This window comes from Xenopus laevis, chromosome 8S, assembly GCF_017654675.1.
Source record: "Xenopus laevis strain J_2021 chromosome 8S, Xenopus_laevis_v10.1, whole genome shotgun sequence".
NCBI classification, from domain to species: domain Eukaryota; kingdom Metazoa; phylum Chordata; class Amphibia; order Anura; family Pipidae; genus Xenopus; species Xenopus laevis.
Window position 1 is genome coordinate 41534481 of NC_054386.1, and position 22546 is coordinate 41557026.

General features: G+C 39.2%; 1 protein-coding gene across 6 annotated transcripts in view; it reads right to left on the bottom strand.

The window, feature by feature from the left end:
• The window catches only part of nek6.S (NIMA-related kinase 6 S homeolog), a 168504-nt gene that overhangs the window by 87661 nt on the left and 58297 nt on the right, over window positions 1-22546 (bottom strand). The window contains exon 1 of one of the 6 annotated variants that reach the window (XM_018231878.2): window positions 14344-14514. The exons of 4 other annotated variants lie outside the window; for them this stretch is intronic. The gene's annotated coding sequence lies outside the window, so the exon portion shown is untranslated. Of the gene's footprint in view, window positions 1-5077; window positions 5217-14343; window positions 14515-22546 lie in introns of those variants that run through there. One more of the 6 variants, XM_018231877.2, reaches the window with a different exon arrangement.

Here is a 22546-nt window from a genome sequence, read left to right on the forward strand (position 1 = left end):
GGATAGATAGGCCTTGGTAGTATACAGCCTTGTAAGCGTCATCACACCAGGAAGTCTCCGCCATCAGTGTTCGGAAGTCTATAGCATACTCATTGACACTGCGGCTTCCTTGCCGGAGCTGCAAGAGACGGGCAGGGGCGTTCGTAACCCGACCTGGAGCATCAAAGACTATACGAAAAGCTTGGAGAAAGTCTTTAACATCAAAAGTCAGCGGGGAATTCTTCTCCCAAAGAGACGTTGCCCACTCCAGTGGCTTGCCTTCCAATCGAGACATCACATACCCCACCTTGGAACGCTCGCTTGGAAACTGTGTGGGTTGGAACTCAAATTGAATTTGGCATTGCGTGGCAAATCCCCTGCAAGCTTGTGGGTCCCCACTGAAACGAGGGGGAGGTGGAATGCGAGGCTCACCTGTCGGGTAGCTTGTGTTCGTGGGGGCTGCCGCCATGGGGGGATCCCCAGTAGGTGGAGCAGTGGAGGACGCAGAAGGCACTTGAGCCAGCAGGACATCGAGTGCTTGCCCAATGCGAACCTGCTGGTTTTCGTAGTCCTCCATGCGGGATGCCAGTCCGCGGAGCGCTCGTCCGACATGAGGTGTGGCTTCCTCAGAAGGATCCATGGCCCAAGAATAATGTCAGGGAGCCGGGAGCTCCCTCCAGGGAGGTTGTCTGGATCAAGGAGGAAGCCCTCTTGAGGGAACAAGGTCGCGGTATCCAAAGGGTTAAACGGAGAATAGTCAGGATCAGGCAAGAGTTCACAGGCAGGCAGAATACAAACAAAGTCCAAAGTCCAGGCAAAGGGTCAGGATACAAGGCAGGAACAAGATTAGGCAATAAGGCACACAGGAAACCCAGGATATGCTTCAGGAAAGTAATCCTATTCTTGGGCGCCATTCTGGCGTCTAGTTGGCGTTTTTATTTTCAAATTTGGCGCCATTCTGACGTCATTGACGCTCTTGCGCCGACGTCGGCGCACTGACGTCATCGCCCGGCGCCGCTACCCACGTGGCGGCCATGGGCGCCGCCATTTTGGGAGCGACGCCGGCGAAGATGGACGCGCCGCCCGGAGCTCCTGGGCCTGCTCCGGGCGGCGATCGTTACAAAGTGAAACCAGCCAGAAGGAAATTCTGTAAGCAAAACATTCCAGTCAGTAAAAGCATTCTCTGCAGTTCTCTCTGCCCAAAAGCCAATCTTGCTGAATGCTCTATCAATCAAATATATTTACTCCAAATAAATAAATAAAAGCCATGGCAGGGTGTAAGCAGGGCCAAAGACTAGTGCACTGTGATTCACTTTCATGTGATTTGCTCATATGTCCTGCAATTAATTTCAAACCACAGATTTTCAGGACAACTAATGTTTTACTTCTTAAAGGTAGATACATATACTGTAGAACACTGATTTTACGTCCCCAGAGTTTACGGCGTTTACATACAAGTCAGGGCACTCCTCACTACACTTCATACAAGATGCTACTCTTCTTATTTTTTGGTATTGGGTCTTTTTGGCATACCTCCCAACATTTGGTAAAAACCCCCGAAGCAGGGTTTAAGGGTCAGGTTTTATGTGATATTACAGATTTGCTAATGAAGGTGAATTGCCCTTTAAGCTGCAAGTCACAGTTTCCCCAAGATATTTAAATAGATACAATTGTATCTTTACTTATCTTAAATTGTTACAGATGTATCTAAGTGCACCTGCCATTCTGAGCTCTCTGCCAAAAGCCTCAGTTAGAAAATTTGTATCTTTTTCTGGCTGTTCACTGTGGTCCACTGGTGCTTTGAGTCCTTCTACTGGTGTCTGCGGAATACACAACTAGCGTTTACATGGAATTCAAGTCTAACTCATATAACCATATATGTGTGAAGTGACACATCCAGTCATTCAGGCAAGTGAATACAAGTATGGTGCCACTTTGGTTCAGACTGATCAGGTACACCATTGTAAATTTGGCATCATGCCTTCTGAAGTATAGAGGCAGTAGTCAACACCCACCAGGTAGTATAGGTTTAGATGGGGACACATACTGGACCTGAATAAGCAAACATTACTAGCTACATTATTATTTTTTACAGGTGTCAAATGGGGTTATGTAATAAAAAGTGAAAAGTTGCTACTAGTCACCTGTAGTAACTATTTGCTGTTGCATTTACTGGACAACAAACATCTTATTGGTTGTCATGGCATACTGGGCTTTGACACAGTGCCTTTTATGGTGTTATGAGAGGGAAGATTACAATCATGAACTAACATGATGCTTTGACCATAGAACCAAATGCCTTCACAATAAATCTGAAGCACAAAGAAGAAAACCTAGGTTGAAAAAGAAGAGCCTGCGTGCAAAATTCTACATACGGTACATTTTATAAGGATATAGCACATCCATTGTTCCATTTAATTTTTCTTTGTTTACAAAAATTTTCTTTGTGCACCCCTTTAAAAAAAAATATGTGTATGGTCTAAAGGTGGTTTGTCTAAAAGTATTTTCTGCACGCCTGGACACAAAAGGTGTGTTCATGTGCCCAAACACACAACATAGAGGGTACTTGGATCAGTCAAGTCTACAGTATTTATTTACAGAGGTCTTAAGATAACCATACACTCAGATCTGTATGGGTAATGTGGCCAGTCGACCATTTAGGCATGTATGGCAGCATTTAGGGGTAGTAGGACAGAAGACACTTTTGGCAGACCATCCTGCAATCCTAAAAATTGTATCTAACTAGGTCAATCCTAGTTGGCCCTCCACATAGACAAGATACAACAATATTGTTGTCAGATAGCAGTCAGCTGGTTTACGGCCTCCTACTGCCAAAAGTAAAAGATCTAATTGTTGTGTGAATTTGAAACATAAATACCACAACTGAATCAAATAATGTTTGCATAAGCTTATATTTTAGAATACTTTTAGGAACACCTGCAAAAATGCAACACAAATAAATTAGCTAGATTATCAAAATGTAAACAAACTTATAAACAGGTCTGCGATGTAGCTCTGAAAAACAATGGTTTCCCAAAAGGAATACACTTAATTGCTACGCATTCATCTTCTGACATACCAACAACACAAAGCAAGCTAAAAATGATATGCTAAGCAAAGGCTTTCCACTGTAAATCAATACTATGGTTGGAGCAGTCCTTATAGTGGCAACCTGCAAATTATTCCAAGATTTGGCTGACCTATACCTGATCAAACGCTTGGGTATGAATTCATTGTTGGATGTTGTAGATTAACAAAAGTTGAAGGATTCTAGTTTGGAGATTCCAGGTCCATAAAATCTCTAATAGCCCTTCACTTAAAGCATGCAATACTAAGGGGCAGATTTATTAAGGGTCGAATTTGAAGTGCAAAAAACGTCATAATTTGACCATCGAATAGGCCAGTCCGACATTCGAAGTTGAATTTGAAGGATTTTTAAGATTGTAAGATCGTACTTTGATTCTTACTTCGAATCGAACGATTCAAACAATTTAATCGTACGATCGTATGATTTCACTTCGACTTCTAAAAACTTCTGTTCTAGGAGGTCCCCATAGGCTAACATATCAATTCAGCAGGTTTAAGGTGGCGAAGTGTCAAAGTCAATGTTTTTTTTAAAGAGACAGTACTTCGATTATCGAATGGTCGAATAGTCTAAGCATTTTCACTTCGAAACAAAGTCGAAGTCAAATTTGGCCTATTCGATGGTCGAAGTACCCAAAAATTTGTTCGAAATTCAAAGTTTTTCAATTCAAATATTCACTTAGAATTCACTTCAACCCTTAGTAAATGTGCCCCCAAGTGATGGCATTCAGAAGGAAGCAGAGCCTGCAAGCAAGAAGTCTGGTCCATTTCCGAAAAGATATCTCCTTCATGTGACATCGAGTAACATCCGGCTGACACCTTAGGGACAGCATGTCCGGCTCAGATGTGTCAGACGCTCTATTTTGAGCTCTTTTGCCTATCCCCTCCCCCCCCCTAAGTCCTAGAAGCCAAAGTACAGAGTAGTCACAGATTATCACATCAATGTCTTTTGGTAGGAATTCAACAGTAGAATACACAATTCCCCAACCATGGATTCTCCAGTTGTTAAACTCCCAGGATCTTCGGGCAGCTGCCTAAATTTGAGGATTTGTGCTAAAATATCAAATCTCTGATGAAGACATTGGTTCAGACCTGCATTAGAAGCTTTTTTCTGAACCACATAATCTAACATTTCCAAGACACACTGGTTAAAATGGCAAGTACATAAAGTACATAACTTATGCAGTAATTTAGAGCAAACCAACATAATTATGACATATCTGCAACACAATATTACTTTGTACTTTAAAGATTAAATATGTGCACGCAACCACAAGGCAAGGCAGCAGCTAATACAGTGGGGACAAATGGGGACAAATGAGGAAAGCTGCACAGGGACAAATTGTAAGTGCAGAGAATTCTGCCTCTATTTTTCATTACTTTTGTTCGTCGTGCATTTGGTTTTCTTTTGTTGCAAACTTGTAAAATTGGGTGCCAAGCTTTGGGCAGTATGCACTGACTTAGTGGTACCTTTCTGTGCATCTGCTCTAGTGTCACTACTTGAGCTGGAAGCAAAAGCCCCCCCCCCTCACAATGGGGACACATTGCCCCCAAAAAATGCCCTAAGCAAAAGCCCCCCCCCCATTATGGGGGAACAATGCCCTAACCCCACTGTTGTCAGTTCACAAAGGTGTTAAATAGTCATATGGGTAAATCTGCAACAGTCTACTTACCTACAGAGACAAGTCAGTAGTTATTATTTAGAAGTTAAAATCAGAACAATGAAATGCAATAGCTGATAAGTGGTTAAAGTACTTTGCACAATCACCATTTATATCACCAGATAACTATATAAGTCGTAGCCAGAATTGTGTCTTTCTGTTAACCCCGTTTAACTGAATACAGTCCCTGTAGCCCAGTGGCTTTTCACTTTTAATATACTATAAAATCTCAGGCTATATTTGAGTGTTTAGATTCACTCTGAATTTTTGCCTGAATCAGTTGCACTTTCCCCACTATGTATCAGCTTTCCTATAAAATTTCTAAAAAATCTGACTTTTGTCAATGGCTTTACCTGTTGCTTTGAGTTTCGGTCAGCCAGTGCAGCCTGCTGTCTGTATGAACAGAGTATTGCTGCAACTGCCTGTCCCTCAGCCTTCTCAGACAGACACGTGACTCTGAATTGCTCAAATGTAATTCATTCCCAAAGTAAACATGACACACGGCAAGCAATATCACCTTCCTTTATGAGCTGGAACTGCAACATACAGACACAAGCAGCAAGATTTTGGACAGTGTGGGAACCTAACCCATCAGTGTCGGAATGGGACAACAGGGGCCCACTAAAAACCTTAGACCAGGGTCCCACTCTCAGTGCTATTATTCTATTCTCCTGGTCTCTTTTCTTTACAAACTATAATCTATTATTCCATCGATGTAGCCTCTTTGTTCTCATAGAAATAGGGAATGGCCATGAAATAGGCCAAATGTTCAGCAGCATGAGGGCCCACCGGGAGTGTTCCTGGTATCTATAACCGGTTCACAGCTAGGAGCCAAAGTGCCCGCACAGCATGTTATTCTACAGAATCTATTGCAACAATGCAATATTAAACCTGATACATCATACTAAATAATACCCGGAACCTGAAATGTTAACCCTGTGCTTTTTTTTCTCTTGCCGTTGCAATGAAAATTGTACACAAGACAACTACTAACACTGGATTAACTGCTTGAGGCACTCAACAGGTTTGGCCACGTTCAGTATTAGCGCTGACAGTGTATCTTTTGATCCCTTACATAAAGCTTACAAATTCCTGATGGCCATTTCAGGGGTTGAGATTTAGGAAAACCACTTAGAAACACTTGCATCGATTGTACAATAAACAAGAAACCCAGTATGAAATCTGTGGGTGTATTTTCATCTATATTCATTAGAGCAACCAATATGGCAGCATCAGCAGACCTGGAATACAATTTTGCCATAACCATGTATTATCATTACTATAGGCAATGCCGCCAGACAGGAAGATAGATTTGTATCCCCCAGGATATATAGAGAGAGAGAGAGAGAATAATTAGAGTATTTAGGGACCTCCCCCCAAAAGAGACCAACTTATACCATATTATAACTTATTTTTATATATGTAGAAATGTTTTATTGCTAGCCCCTCCCCACCCATAATAAATACTGTATCACCCTCCAATTCTGCCAGAAAAGCCAGTTTCTCAACCCCTCAGTATCCAGCTATGATTAAACTACCTCTCAGCAGCACTCATGGGATGTAGGACATTATAGTTGAGCAACCAACAGAGGCTTCAGTTAAATAATGCAACAAGCCACTAGTATAAGCATAAAGCACTAACACCACCTTCAATAGAGGGTATTGACATTCCTTCTTTAGAATTAGTCACAGAGGCTCAGAATCAGTACAATATATATATAATAGAAAAGACCCACAGAATCCTCTCCAGCAAATAAATCAAAATGTGGTGCAGATATTTTGAAATCATGGTTCAGAATAGTCCATTGCCACATCTATTTCACAAGCATGGTTAATCATAATGATTTTGCTAATCTGTCTGCGATTGCAATATGGGACACTAATCATCCTATGTAGTTTGGGAAACCGGGCAGGCAGTTTTGACCTAGATGGTCCTTCAAAAACCAGCTGTCCAGGTCAAAATTGGACAGGTGGCAACCCTACTCCTAATTACAGAAAGGCCGTTTCCCATAGACTTTTCACTTTCCATTTTATCCAAATAATCCAGATTTTTACAAATGATTTTTTTCCCTCTGTAATAATAAAACAATACCTGGTACTTGACCCCAACTATATAATTAATCTTTATTGAAGGCAAACCAGTCCTACTGGGTTTAATTCATGTCTATTTCTTATTTCAGCAGACCTAAAGTATGAAGATCCAAATTAAAGAAAGATCCATCATCCAGAAATCTCCAGGTCCAGAGTATTCTAGAAAACAAGTGCCATACTTGTGTATAGAAAATTAGCATTTGGCAGGAAGCAGCATTCTTAGACAAGCAGATTTCCTTTGTTTATTTCACATCCTGTTCTGCTGAGTAGGTGGCAGAGTCTAGGCTCTCATTTTAAAGGAAAAGTAAACACAGCTTGTGTCAAAGGGCTGTGCATGGTCCCTACTCTGGCTAGGACCCAGTGATCATGGGTGAGTGCCAATTTATGGCAAACATCTATTTTCCATTAGTGCTGACCAAAAATGAAAGGATTGATGGAAAGAGGAAGCCCCTCACCCATGACTGTCGACCAGATCTTGTTTTGTGATGATAGCACTTTGTTAGATACTGCTGAACACATTACACACATTGTAAAAACACAAACTGCTTCCTCTCTCACATTAATTAGGGCTCAAGGGACAAGATTCAGCCCACAAGATTGCTATATAACATAGACTTTAAATGGCACAAGTGCAAAGAAACCACTTCTTTTACTGAATGATCAGACACTGGTAACTGCACTCGGGCAATTTAGCACCAATGTTGGTAAATAAGCCCAGGGGCGTAACAATAGCGCGCCGACCCTCCCCACCAGAAAAATATTTGAAGGGCCTGGCATGCATAGGGACTACACTGTGTGCATCCGCCTCCACCCCCTACCCCGCGCTCGCATGTTCACGTGAGCACGCCAATTTTTATAAGAAGAAAGCAGCGGGAGGGGGATTTCAAGACTGTAGAGGAAACAAACCCTGCAGGTAGATTCTTGCAGGTGGAATAAATGCAGGTTAAATCTAAGATTTATTATGCCTTACGTATTCAGTACCTCAAATGTGACTTAAAGAATCATGGAAAAATGTAATACGTGAGTTCTCTGTAGTCTTAGATTTTTTTTTTTATTTGGATGAAAAGTCCTGTGTCAAAATCTCTCCCCCGAGACTACAAGCTTCTAATTCAACTTCTTACGTTTTGAACTAGACAGACCTGTTTTAAGAGTACTATCTGGGTTTTCAGCTGATCTAGCAACCAGACAGAACTGTAAAGGCAGTATAGTTAGAGTACTTGTGGAGCTAGCTTCCTTACTGCTGTGAAGTATTCTTTAAATATCTACTTACTATAAGACCAATGATGGTCTATATTAAGACTTGCATGGACCGCGACTACTCAATATATCTCTATTCATTACAGGTCCGGACTGAGAATTAAAATAGGCCCTGGCATTTCAGGTACACAGAAGCCCATTCAGCCCACATAGAGGCCCAAGCAGCCCCACCAGCCCACTAAATACTGACTGCCAGTCCGGGCCTGATTCATTATATACAGGTATGGAATCCGTTATCCGAAAACCCGTTATCCAAAAAAAGAAAGGCTGTTGCCCATAGACTCCATATTATCCAAACAATCCACATTTTTTAACTGATTTCCCTTTTCTCATTATCATTAAAAAAGTACCGTGTACTTGATCCAGACTAAGATATAATGAATCCTTATTGGAAGCAAAACCAGCCTATTGGGTTTATTTCATGTTTACATGATTTCTAGTAGACTTAAGGTATGAAGATCCAAATTATGGAAAAATCCAGTATTTGGAAAACTCCAGTATTCTGGATAACAGGTCCCATGCCTGTGTTTAAAAAAATATGATATTTTTCAGAATTAGTAATCCAAAAGCAGTGCGATTCTGTAGCAATAATTAGGTTGATTTAGGGGTACTGAAAAAGGTAAACAAAGTTCAGCAACGCCACCTGGACTACCAAACTTCCCACAGCACCCTGCAAAGTGACACTAGGGAGCAGATTTATTATAGTTCGAATGGTAAATTCGAAATTTCTGATTATTTTTTGTCAAACTTGAATTTGAATGTGAGATTCAAATGTAATGTGCCTCAGATTTGCCTCAGGAGGAAACTCCGGGCGACTTTGGAAAACGAAGCGCTCCAAGTGCCATCCCGCCGGTGATTTACATTCTAGCCGACGGGAGGCAGTTCGGGGAGATCAGTCGCCCCGAAGAAGACGAGATTTGTCGCCGGGCAAGTAATCTCCCCGAAACTGAGCGTGTGCCCTGACCCTAAAACCTGCAGAGTTCATGTAGAGTCAATGGCAGAGGCCCTTTGAAGTAAAGATGTTAATAGTAGAGATGAGACAAATCTTTGCCAAGTTTCACTTCTAAACTGACGGCCCATCAACTTCAATGTGAGAAAAAAAATGTTGCGTGTCAGAAAAAATTTGAAGTGCAAAAGTCACATTTTTTTTCAAAGGAAAACTCAATTCGAATTTGAGTTTTTCTAAAAACTCTAAAATTTGACCTTTGATAAATAACCCCCTAGGATCTGTTATCCAGAATGCTCGGGACCTGGGGTTTTCCATAAAACAGATCTTTCAGTACGGTAATTTTTATCTTCATATCTCCTCTACTTGAAAATCATGTAAACCCAATAAACTGGGTTTGCTTCCAATAAGGATTAAGTATATCTTAGTTTGGATCAAGTACAAGGTATTGTTTTATTATTACAGAGAAAAGGGAAATAATTGAAAAAAAAAATTGGATTATTTGATAATAATGAAGTCTATGGGAAACAGACTTTCCTTAATTCAGAGCTTTCTAGATAATGGGTTTCTGGATAAAGGATCTCATACCTGTACAATAAAATGAAGATATAACATACATACAGCAAGGACATTTTATATTTTAGTTACCTGCCTCAATTCCACACTGAGCAAACTCACATGCAAGCAATTAAAACCAAAGCAAAGAGACACAGTCATTTTTTTATGATTTATGTTCTATACGGCATAGATTAACAGATAAGATTGGAATCATAGCTGCTGGCCAGGATTTTACTTCTGAGCTTATTCAATTTTTGGGAAGGAAAGTGTTACACTGATTTCAACCATTGATTCTCCAATTCATGAGACGGAAAGAGTTAAATTGATTTGGGTTTCAACAACCCATATCCAACCTATTTCATACCAGCGGTATGTGCAACTGGTGCCTTGACACTCTGAATTGGACCCTGCTGTGCACTGTACTTGGAAACCAAAGGAATACATAGCCGTTTAAAAGAAACCTGTTTGTTATCTGTATCCCTTAAACATCATTACAGCTATGACTAACAATAAACAAATGGGAAAAAGCCTGAAAAGAATTATTAAAGAGCTAAAAAGTTAAAAAAAGCAGACCTTGCAAAACATGCAAGTGCTATTTCTAACTAACTTGCTTTTATAATTTAGAAGTACTGACGAAAAGCAGATGAATGCTCTATTATATTGCCAGACAGCTTTTCTGACACCACTTCTCCCCCCCCCCTGCTCGGCAGAAGAAAAATTGCTACAACTGTAGGAGGCTGCTTGGGAGATTTCTCTTTTACTTTGGGATGTAGTAATGCCCTGGAGCGCCACATGCCAGTGAAATGAGTCAGCAGGTCGACCTTCCTCTCTGCTGCAATTTAAGATGTGTGGCATTTCAGAATGGCAAGGCTGTGGGGGCATTCAGGAAGCACACTTAAACTTAGCTTTCCCAAAGTGCTTTAGCAAGACAAGGCCCATCCTGTGAGAGAGGGACATTTGTTTACCGCAGGGAAATTAAATCTATGGCCACCCAGGGGGTTACTGAACTACAACTTCCTACAGTCAAAGTTAACAGCTGGAAAGCAGAATGCAGCTTTGTTTTTAGTTAGCAATGCAAGGATTTGAGGAGAGAATGGACTGGCTGCCTAACTCAATGTTTTTGGTCACCATGTAATTATCTGGATGAATGGCTAAAAAGACCAAAGTCATAATTATACAATGTACCTTAATTAATCAGTCATTTCTGTATCATAAATTACAAAACTGTTTCTAAAATCCTAATGTCTCAATTGTACCCCAACCTTTAGTTTGTAAACTGTTGTGTGTAGGGCCCTCTAATCCTGTTGTACTCCGTAAACCCTTATTTGTTATTCACCATTTATTCCCTGTTTTTTATAAACTGAGGTAAAGCACTGCATAACTTGTCGATGCTATATAAATAAAGGAAAGTCTCAATATAATTGCACCACTTGACATGAGGTGTGTCAGAGAAACATGCATAAGTTGATAGCAGAAATTTAGGGGCAGATTTATCAATGGTCGAATTTCAGGTTCATGGGAGTTATTTAAAACTCACATGAACTCGAAATTCAAGCAATTGCAATTTATTAAAATAATAGAATTTTTGAAACTCGGGTGAATAGGATTGACCCGCAAACTCAAATCGAATTCGATCCAATCTTTTTCTCCGAAGAAAAACTCGAATGTCAGGAAGGCTGCAAACAACTCCAGATTGATTCCAGGACCTCTTTCCGTAGGCTTAAACAGCAATTCAGCAGGTTAAAGGTGGAGAACAGTCGAATTTGAGTTCTTAAAGGGCCAGTGTATAATAAATCTCAAAAATCAAAATTGAATTTTTTAAAAAAAACTCGAATCGATTTTTAACAATTCCCTAGTCGAATTCCACAGTTTTGGCCATAAAAAAAAACTCAAAATTTTTAATTCAAAATTCGAATTTTCACTTCGACCCTTGATAAATCTTCCCCTTAGTGCTACAATGTAGTACATGAAAGGAGAAGTTCAAAATAATGAATTACTAGATGCAAATTGTAGCTGATTTGCAAAGTACAAGCTCCAGGGGTGGATTAATGCACAGGCTACCCTAGGCTATAGCCTACAGGCAGTGCCGGAACTAGGGGTAGGCAGAGAAGGCACGTGCCTAGGGGGCAAAGCTGGAGGGGTGCCTGGCACGCACCTTCTCTGCCTCTGCTATCCCCTAGTCCGGTCCCTGCTCTGGCGTGTGCGCGAAAACGGAAGTGCGCATTCGCACTCGTATTTTTTTCGCGCATGCGCACTTGTGTCTTGGGCACTTTGCCGGGCCAGGCTGCCTGGGGCGCCTGCCCGCGTTGGCCCGGCACTGCCTACAGGCCCAGTGTGATCAGGGGCCCATCTATCTTTTTTACAATTATTAATATTTATTTTTATTTGTGCTGATGGGTCAGGTCGGGAAAGGCATGTGCTCAGATGTGTGCAGTTCCAGAAATTTCACCCGGTGTTTGGAACCTGACCCAGAGTAGCAACCTTGGGTGCATGTGTGCCTAGATCTGCATGCATCCAGACCCAGCAGTAGCCTACAGGGGGGGCGTGTGGATGCATTGGGTGCAACTGAACATTGTCATTAGCACTTGCATCTGTAAAGGACACCTTCAATCTACCTTTGCTCTACAACGCTTGTCAAAGTTGTATCCTTAAAGGAAAACCCTCAATTTCTTCAGATTAACCATCCAGTGCCAGAGAAACCATCCCTCTCTTCCAGGGAAATCTGTTTATCAGTTAGTATCAAGATACATGTTCACACAAAGTACAAGTCAGCGTAGGCGGTTATCTTTAAGTGTCCCACTAGAACAGTTTAAACAGGGTTTACTGCAGTTCCATGATAAGTAAATAAAATGAGTAGTAGCTCAAAAATGTATCCACAAGCTTATTTTCCCCCGGGGACCAGCTAGTCCAGTCAAACTGCTTTTAATCATTTTCTTTTTTTCTTCAATAGGAAGAAACAGTGCACTTCACAATGAACACTCTGCATAACAGTTGTGCTTTCAGTGGCAGTATAAGAATAAGCAACATGTTAACATGGGAGGAAATCCTCAGGTCATTAGGTTTGGCTTGCTGACAGGTATATTTCACACAGTTTGTTTTTATAGATTATCATACTTGTTTTGCTGTTGAATATAGAATAAGTTACAGCTCTAAATCAATATTGCTAATAAATGGTGTACAGGTATAGGATCCTTTATCCAGAAACCCATTAACCAGAAAGCCCCGAATTACAGGAAGGCAATCTCACATAAACTCCATTTTAATCAAAATTTAAAAAACAAAAATACTTTTGCTTTTTCTCTGGAATAATAAAACAGTAGCTTGTGCTTGTTGGTAACTAAACTGCAGGAATCCATACTGGAGGCAAAACAATCCTATTGTTTTATAGTATTCTATATAGTAGACTTTTAGGGGGTTATTTATTAAAGTCCGAATGGCTACTAGAAGATCATGTGAACATTAAATAAACCGAATAAGCTGGTTTAGCTTGCAATAAGGATAAATTACAGTATATCTTAGATGGGATCAAATACAAGGCATTGTTTTATTATTACAGGGAAAAGGAAATCATTTTTAAAAGTTTGGATTAATTGGATAAAATGGAGTCTATGGGAGACGGTCTTAGGAATCCTCAGCTCAGAAAGGATAGCTATGGAACTACAATACAATAAATTCCAGCAGAAAAGTATTCATTTCATGGCCACATGCACCAGCTAAATTATTTTTATGCATCCAATTGAAGTATAAGGGATAAGAAGTTAAGTCAATATATTCTGCAGAGGTCACATGAAAATTCATCTGTCTCCCTGTTAGCTTCAGCTACTGTTTTTGCTGAGAGCTAAATAAACAAACTTTACACTATAAAGGACTTTAAATGAGAAACCTGGTGAGAAGTTTATCCAGAAACTGCCTAGAGTGCTTACATGTCCCAAATGGCTGGGACAGAGTCAGGAACAATATTTCTTAACATAGACCCCCACGGCAGGGGTGCAGAGACTTCATTTTCATGTGGCCTGTGGTAAAGCATCAGTGTCTACCACCTTAAGTATTACATGACCATGGAAGATTTCACTTACAAGACATAGTATTGTATTTAAACAAAAAAAATACATTTCACAAGTTGTTTTGTTTAAAACCAGAAGTACCCAGAAGGCTGATCTGAGCTAAAATATTTGTGCCAATAATTGAGCTTATACAAACTATTTCTCATCAGTAGATGACCATCACCTTCTTTTGGTAGGGCACCCCCCCACACACAAAAGAGTTTAAGCGGTGGGCGTTCACTCCAAACCCAGACAACAAAACATTGCTCTGTATATGGAATCCACTGACAGGCCTGATATCAGGCTAAAAATCAGCCAGATATCAATCATGCAGGTTTAAACAGATGAAAAGCACCTCAGCTCATTGATGTAGTCCTTGTCTGATGGGTCCACATAGGCCCCAATGGATGATCTGATGATTGGCCCTAGGACCAGCATGTGCCACCTTTACTCTAAAAATAAGTTGCTTTTAAAATGTATAGTAGAGAATTCAATATGTTAATTTCCCTTTTTATAGACCTGTAAAATGGACATGAATCTAAATTTGCAATCCCCCAGACTTCCAATCAACTGGAGACAATGGTCCAACAGTCAAGATTAGCTCCTATGATGATCTACCAGAAACAGTGGAGATCAGTGTTCTTCAACAACACACAGCTTCATTCAGGTGCCTAATAATATTCCAATATTTTATGGTATTGCAATATCCTAATCGAATATTTACCTGTTATTCACTAGTTGCTGAGGACAGAATCACGATACATCCAGAACCGGGCAGGACCTGCCAGAACCAAACCTGTAGCAACCTTATTACCATCACTGGCCCTCTAAACAATAAAGTTATTTTCAAGGCACTGCTTCCTACAGAGAGAGAAATCCCTAGACCACTTTTCTCTTAGATTAATGTAAACTGTCATTTCCACAGGAAATGGACATATGTCGGAAGACAAAGTGAAAAATATGCAAACAGAAATTGTGATTAAACTGTCACAAGCTTTCACAAAGGGAAATCACATAGTGTATTTTCTTCTTTTGTTCAGAAAGAGGATGTAACTCCCCAGGACATTTACATAACCATGAAATGTGTTAGTGGTTGAAAGCAGGATTAAGGGGTAATTTTTCCAGCAATAGGGCTAGTCAACATTGTAATAGAGGGTTATTCATATTTAAAATAACTTTTAGTATGATGTAGAGCAGAGATCTCCAACCTTTTTTTTTTACCCCTGGGCCACATTTAAATGTAAAAAAAGTTGGAGAGCAACACAAGCATGAAAAGTTCCTAGGGTGCCAATTATGGGCTGTGATTGCCTATTGGTAGCCTCTATGTGGATTGGCAGCCTACAGGAGACTTTGTTTGGCAGTACAGCTGGTTATCATGCAACCAAAACTTGCCCCCAAGATGGGAATTCAAAAATAAGCACCTGCTTTCGGGCCACTGGGAGCAACATCCAAGGGGCTGGTGAGCAACATTTTGCTCGTGAGTGATATTCTAAGAGAATTTGCAATTGGTTTTCATTTTTTATTATTTGTGTATCTAAAGTTATTTAGCCTTTTAATCAGCAGCTGTCCAGTTTGCAGTTTCTGCAGTCCAAATTACCCTAGCAACAATGCATTCATGTGAATAAAAGACTGGAATATAAATAGGAAAGGGTCTGAATACAAATATGAGTAATACAAAGTGCAATAACAATTACTTTGTAGCCATACAGAGCATTTGTTTCTAGATGGGATCAGTTATCTCCATTTGAAAACTGGAAAGAGTCAGAAGAAGAATGCAAACATTTCAAACAATATAAAACCGAAAAAATTAAAAGTTGCTTAGAATTAAAGGTTTGTTAAAGGTGAACCGCCTCTTTAATCCACCCACTGTGTAGACCACTTCAGGGAGAGAATACTATAGTTTGTTTTGTTTTTTTTAATGAGTTTTTTTAACTATATAATCTGAATTTTTAGTGAAATTTTTTTTTTCATGATTTATTAAACACCGGGGTGCTAAAAGTCAGAATCTGAGAATACTCCATCTCCAAGCTGTCGGGGTCCTGTAGAAGTCAATGGCAAGGGTCCCATTTTAAATTTGAAGATATTATGGTATCGGCCTAAAATCCAAAAAAATCAGGGGTTTCAATCGATTTCACAAAAAATGTAAGCGTTTCTGGCATAAAGCACAAAACAATTATTTTTTTTCCTGCAAAAACCCAAATTTGTTGAGTTTTTTTCCATGATACATAAGGTCAATCTTGGATTCTAGTTTGGTCTGACTTATTTTGCTTAAAAAAATTTGAAAAAAAATCAGATTTTGATAAATAACCTCCTTTCTTCTAGCCAGAAAATGCCTTCATGTTCAAGAAGAGATCTACTTGTGAATAAGGCGTCAGGAAGTTTCCTGCATGGACATCAAATATACTGTATTTATACATAATAATTATGTGCTGAGCCACAAATTCCACAAGCCAGAACCAGACTTGCTGTGTTATGTGGCAGCAGTAAGCCTTGACAGTGAAAGGGTTACTCTGTGTAAGAGAGTGGAGAGTGGAACCCCAGTACAGTTATTCAGGGTTCATTTGACCTCTGTGTTGCTAATGAGGTGGAGTGTGAATCCATTCATAGTGATGATTTGAAGCCAGTATTTATTAAGTGCTCCTAGGACAAGGGCCAAGAAAAGAAGGATGATTTATATTTATGGCTTGTGTAATCAATGTGGCTGTTAGATAAATGCACTCTTTCAACACGCTAAATATACTGGTAATTTTTATTGCACTTCCACATCGGAAAAGGAGGCTTGATAAAAACTGTAGTAATATTTCCATTAATATACAGGTGCACACAAGACACTAGTTATTTTATAACCAACAGACTCCTCATAGCAGTGATTATCAAAAGCAGTTAGAAAATCTGTCCTGTTAATTACATGCTAACTTTGGTTAGAAAAACTTAAGAATTAATACAAAGGAAAAGACAACATTCAATTTTCTCTACTTGTCTCTAAAGAGGAAAAGGGGGCCTGTTATCCAGAATGCTAAGGATTTGGGGTTTGGGATTTTGTCATAATTTGGATCACCATACTTTTAGGGGGTTATTTACTAATATCTGAATTTTTGTGATTAATTAATAACAATAAATAACCCCTAAGTCTACTAAAAAATTTTTTTAAACATTAAACAAATTCAATAGGATTAATTATATCTTAATTAGGAACAAGTACAAGGTACAGGTATGGGACCTGTTATCCAGAATGCTCGGGACCTGGGGGTTTCCAGATAACAGATCTTTCTGTAATTTGGATCTTTATACATCTACTAGAAAATTACATAAGTGTTAATAAACTTTATAGGCAGGTTTTGCGTCCAAAAAGGATGAATTATACATTAGTTTGGATCAGGTACAAGGAACTGTTTTATTTATTATAGGGAAAAAGGAAATAATTGTTTAAAATCTGGACTATTTGTTTTTTTCCTGCTGTTCCGCTGACCCAGTCCGACCCTGGAAAGGATGATCTAGTTGAGAACTTTTTGGTTTGTAATGAATATACACTTTTAAGCCCACTACCAAACAAATTGTCTCATCAGGAGAAAATAATTTCTTAATTTTTCACTGTCCTCAATGATCGCTTCATCGGGTTTACCTTTTAGGGGACTGGGCCATATAGGGATAGGGATACACAGCCACCTTTGCATTGTTCCATTCATTTTAGATTGACCTTCTACTAAACCAGGGGTTCCCAACCTTTTTTCACCGTGAGCCACATTTAAGTGTACAAAAAGTTTGAGAGCAACTTAATTATGCAAAAAGGTGCTGGAGGTGACAAATATGTGCTGTAATTGGCAATTTGTAACCCCTATGCTGACGTGCAGCCTACAAGTGCCTCTGTTTGGTAGTATACTTAGTTTTTATGCAGTACACAAGCCACTGGTTGGGGATCACTGTACTAAACTATTGTAACAGTACGATGTGAAGACATTTGCCCTTTAATTTAACTTTTAGCATGTTATAGAATGGCCACTTCACAACTTTCAATAGGTCTTTTTTTATTTTGTGCTTAGGTTTTCAGCTGGGGTCATAAAATGTATTACTCTGCAAGGCTACAATGATATTTTACTTTTTGTTACTTATTTTCTTATTTAGTCCCTCTCCTATTCATTTTCCAGTCTACCATTCAAACCACTGCCTGGTTGCTAGGGTCATTTAGACACTAGTAACAAGAGAGCTACTGAAATTCCTAAGTAAAGAGCTGCTGAACAAAAATCTAAATCATTCGAAAACCACAAATAATAAACATTTAAGACTACATGCTAATTGTCTCAAGATATTGCTGTCTACATCATAGAAAAAGTTAATTTTAAGATGAGCAAACATTATGCTTTGGCAGCTTTATCTGTACCAGCCCAAGGCAACCACAGTCCTTTAGCAGTAAAGATCTGTCTCCAAAGATGCCCCAGTAGATTCCCATCTTCTTTCTGCTGATTCACTGCAAATGCTATTTGCTGCAGTCAGTTACTGATCTTAGGGTCCAACTCAAAATGTACTGTACATATAGAATAAAACCGTCACAATTTAAAGCTGATTAGTAATTAATACAGATGATTACTACATGGCAGCGCAGAAACCAGTGCAACTAGTGTTAGAATTCAATAATCAACATTGTAGCATCAGCTTATATTACAGGCCAACCTCATTTTCTGCTTGATAATTTTCAACAGCCCCTAAGCTTAGCTTCTCTGCTCAGAGTCCACTGAGCATGTGTGTCGCAGACACTTTTCCAAGACCCCCTGGGACAAGTTTGAAGTCCTGGATCAATTGACAAGATGAAACATTAGGCTGGTGCAATCAATTCAGTATATAAAATTTGCCATTTTTAGCCATTTGCATTTTAGGGTTTGGTTTAGCTGCCACTTCTTAAGAGAAACTCTCATAGAATAACATAAGCCTAAAAGCTTTGTCTGCTAGGGACACAGAAAGCTAGAGGGCAACTCAGCTTGAGAATACAGGATGGAGGACTGCAGGACCTTGGATTTGAAGGGGCCCATGGTCACAAAATTACAATTACATCTTTTGCCACAGAAGAAAACAACACAGTGAAACAGTGTATCTAGAACACTCTGGACAACGGATCTTTCCATAATTTGGATCGTCATACCTTCAGTTAATTAGAAAATAATTTAAAGAAACCCAATAGGCTGGTTTTGCCTCCAATAAGGATTAATTACATCTTAGTTTGGAACATGTACAATGTATTGTTTAATTATTACAGATAAAAAGAAAATATTTTTAAAAAATCTGAAATATCTCGATAAAACAGGGTCTATGGGAGACAACCTTCCCGTAATTCAGAGCTTTCTGGACAACAGTTTCTGAATACCGTATCCTATACCTGTACAGGAGTGAAAGATAAGATAGGACAGCATTGGTGGCCCTAAGAAATTGGTGGTATTGAGGGCATAAGTGTTTGAGCAGCAATGTTGAGGTTCATAGGTTCCTAGTTAAACCGCTAGAAGACACAGCACTTAGCTAATTGAATATATTTTTTTGCTTTGTGCTTTTTTGTCCCAATAAATGATGCACTCCGTACTGCTGGGCCATCTGTAATCCCATTAAATAAATAAGGTAGCACCTTAATTTAGAGAACACAAAGTTCTGCACTATAGGAAGAATATCAGTAATTGGCAGATGGTTGAATTTACCTTTGAAAATAATTGGTTACACCAGTGATGATCTTGGTTTGTCTTATTTAAGTGAGTATGTACTTATGAAATGTTATTTTGTGGTTTCTTTTTTTCATTGCAATTGCTCAATTTCGCATCAAGCTGTGTTGCACCTGTGTCCGTCACTTCCCTGAGCAAACTGATAGAAAAGACCAGGGTGTGTTTACTCATGCTTTCCCTTGTGGTGGAAAAAGCACTTAGATAGGTCCTAGACGTTAAGCCTTTGGATTGCTTGTGACAAGAATACTTTAAAAAGGTGAGGCCTGCTCATAGGCTAGCTAGCTTGAACATAAACAAATGCTTTTATTGCCCTTTTAAAATGCTCAATGCATCTACAGTTTATTTTCCCTCAGGCTCCTGTGGGACTAGGAAATGCAGGGACTGTGCAAAGCCAGGAAACTCTCCCCTTTTCTGGGCTCAATGCCTGAATTCCTCCACAATTCACAAGCCAGAATAACTGATCCAGGCTCTATATATAATATGCATCTTTTTCTCTCTCTCTCTCTCTCTCTTTCTCTCGCCTATGTGCCAAGATAATTGAAAACTGCTAACAAGTAGACATAGCCTAACTTTGTGTGTTTGTGTGTGTGTGTGTGTGTGTGTGTGTGTGTATACACACAGACACACACACACACACACACATATATATATATATATATATATATATATATATATATATATATATATATATATATATATATAGTCCAAAATTAGGCGAGCACACACAGGTCTTAAGATTCAAAAAGTTGTGCTTTTATTATGAAAAAATCCTAACGTTTCGGCTAGCAATCTAGAAACGGCTAGATTGCTAGCCGAAACGTTAGGATTTTTTCATAATAAAAGCACAACTTTTTTGAATCTTAAGACCTGTGTGTGCTCGCCTAATTTTGGACTATTCACCACGTATTCTGCTGTTAGCACCCAGGCACCGTTCACTTTGTTACGTGTTGTGCTGGCTACTTTCTGTTCCTATATATATATATATATATATATATATATATATATATATATATATATATATATATATATACACACACATATACATATATATTATACTGTATATAAAATATATACATGTGTGTGTTTGCAGACAGAGCACAAGCTTTTTAAACTAGTATCTAGGCTGGTGGGGTCAAGACTAACTAGCCATCTTTTTACAGTAATTAAATATCTGCTCTGATCACAACCAATTGCACAGCTGCTCCTAGTATGTCCCAGATGACATTTTTGGTTCAAGACCCCCTATTAAGGTCCTACTTTTGATCATGGCACTCCCTAGGTTATACAACAGTTACAAATATTTGAATACACTGCAGTTCACCCCAGATTACACAATTATGAGAATATCTACTTCAGCAAGTAACAGTTCACCCCAGATTACATAGATGCAAGAATATATACTACAGCAATTAACAGGTTATCCCTGATTACATAGTTATGAGAATATCTACTACAGCAAGTAACAGTGTATCCCCAGATTACATATCTGCAGGAATTTATACTACAGCAAGTAACAGTTCACCCCTGATTACATAGGTATGAGAATATCTACTACAGAAAGTAACAGTTCACCCAAGATTACATAGCTGCAGGGATATCTAAAACAGCAAGTAACAGTTCACCCCCGATTACATTATAATGGGAATATCTACTTCAGCAAGTAGCAGTTCTCCCCAGATTACATAGCTGCAGGAATATCTACTATAGCAGCAAGTAACAGTTCACCCAGTTTACATAGTTATGGGAGTATCTACTACAGCAAGTAACAGTTCACCCCAGATTACATAGCTGCAGGAATATCTACTACAGCAAGTAACAGTTCACTCTAGATTACATAGGTACAGGCATATCTACTACAGCAAGTATCAGTTCACTATAGATTACATAATTGTAGGAATATGTACTACAGTAAGAAACAGTTCATCCCATATGACAGAATAACTAACATTCAAGCAGGGCTTCCAGGAGCATCCAAGCTTTCTCCCCAAATTTTATCCTAACTATCCACTATGGAGTTTCACTAGGACATTAGCTAAGGTGTCATTAACATTTAGAGATTGTCAAAATGCAATAGAAAATACTAGAACGAGACTATACATTCTATATCAAACACACAAAACCTTATAAGACTACAATAAATCTGGCCAGAATACAAAGTGTCCAGAGGATAAGAAAGCAAGCTATCATTCAAATAATGCAACTAGATTCCCATATGAGGTCAGAATTTCTGTATTGTTGTTACAAGGGATTAAGGGAATATATACCTGGACCATTAACCTACTGGTAATCTGTTTTTGTTACAACATACCACATTTTCTTTATGTAAGGCAGCCAGTCTGAATCCTGTCTATGACTTTGCTGCCGTGTGATAATTTATGAATGCCCATTGTGTCAGTGGCTTACACTCTTTGTATATTATTGTAATACAAGTTCCTTCAACGATGTAAGTTTTGAGAAGGCAGGTAAATATAGGTGTGACTTATATTTATACAAGCAAATGTGACATGCTAACTGCTTAGTGGGACGTTTCATATGACAGTTTCAAAATGTGGAATAGTTGGTAATTACACAAAGGAGACATTTCAAACAGTTTTCTTTTTCCTCTTTATTACAGGTTATTTATTAACAAACCATACCAGGAGAATAGATTGTTTCTCTTAACACTGACATCCCACATCCTTTACAAAGGTCACAGTTACCTGAATAAGCACATAGGAGCAATCAGGTTGCTTCAGAAGGTGTGGATAACACACCTGCACTTAAAGTGAGAGCTGAAAGGTTTAAAGGAGAAGGAAAGGCCTATTTACTTGGGGGTGCCAAAAGTTAAGCACCCCCAAGTGATTATATATACTTACCTTACACCCCAGGCCAGTGCTCATATCAGCACAAAACTGTCCAGGGGTTCTTCCAGCGATCACAACGGATCGATCAGCTTCCTTCTTCTTCTTCAAATTTCCTGGGGCTGACGCATGCACAGTAGAACGAAATAGACATCTTCTTTGTTAAGAAGTGTTCAGCTTTTTACGCTACTTTACATGCGCACCCACAAGAAGAAAGAAGAGGCCAGAAGCCGATCGCCCTGTGGTGTTAGCTGGAAGAACCCTTGGACCTATGCAGTTTTCTGCTGATCGGAGCACCGGCCTGGGGCTTCAGATAAGCAAATACAATCACTTGGGGGTCCCTAACTTTTGGCACCACCAAGTAAATACAGTCTTTCCTTCTCCTGTA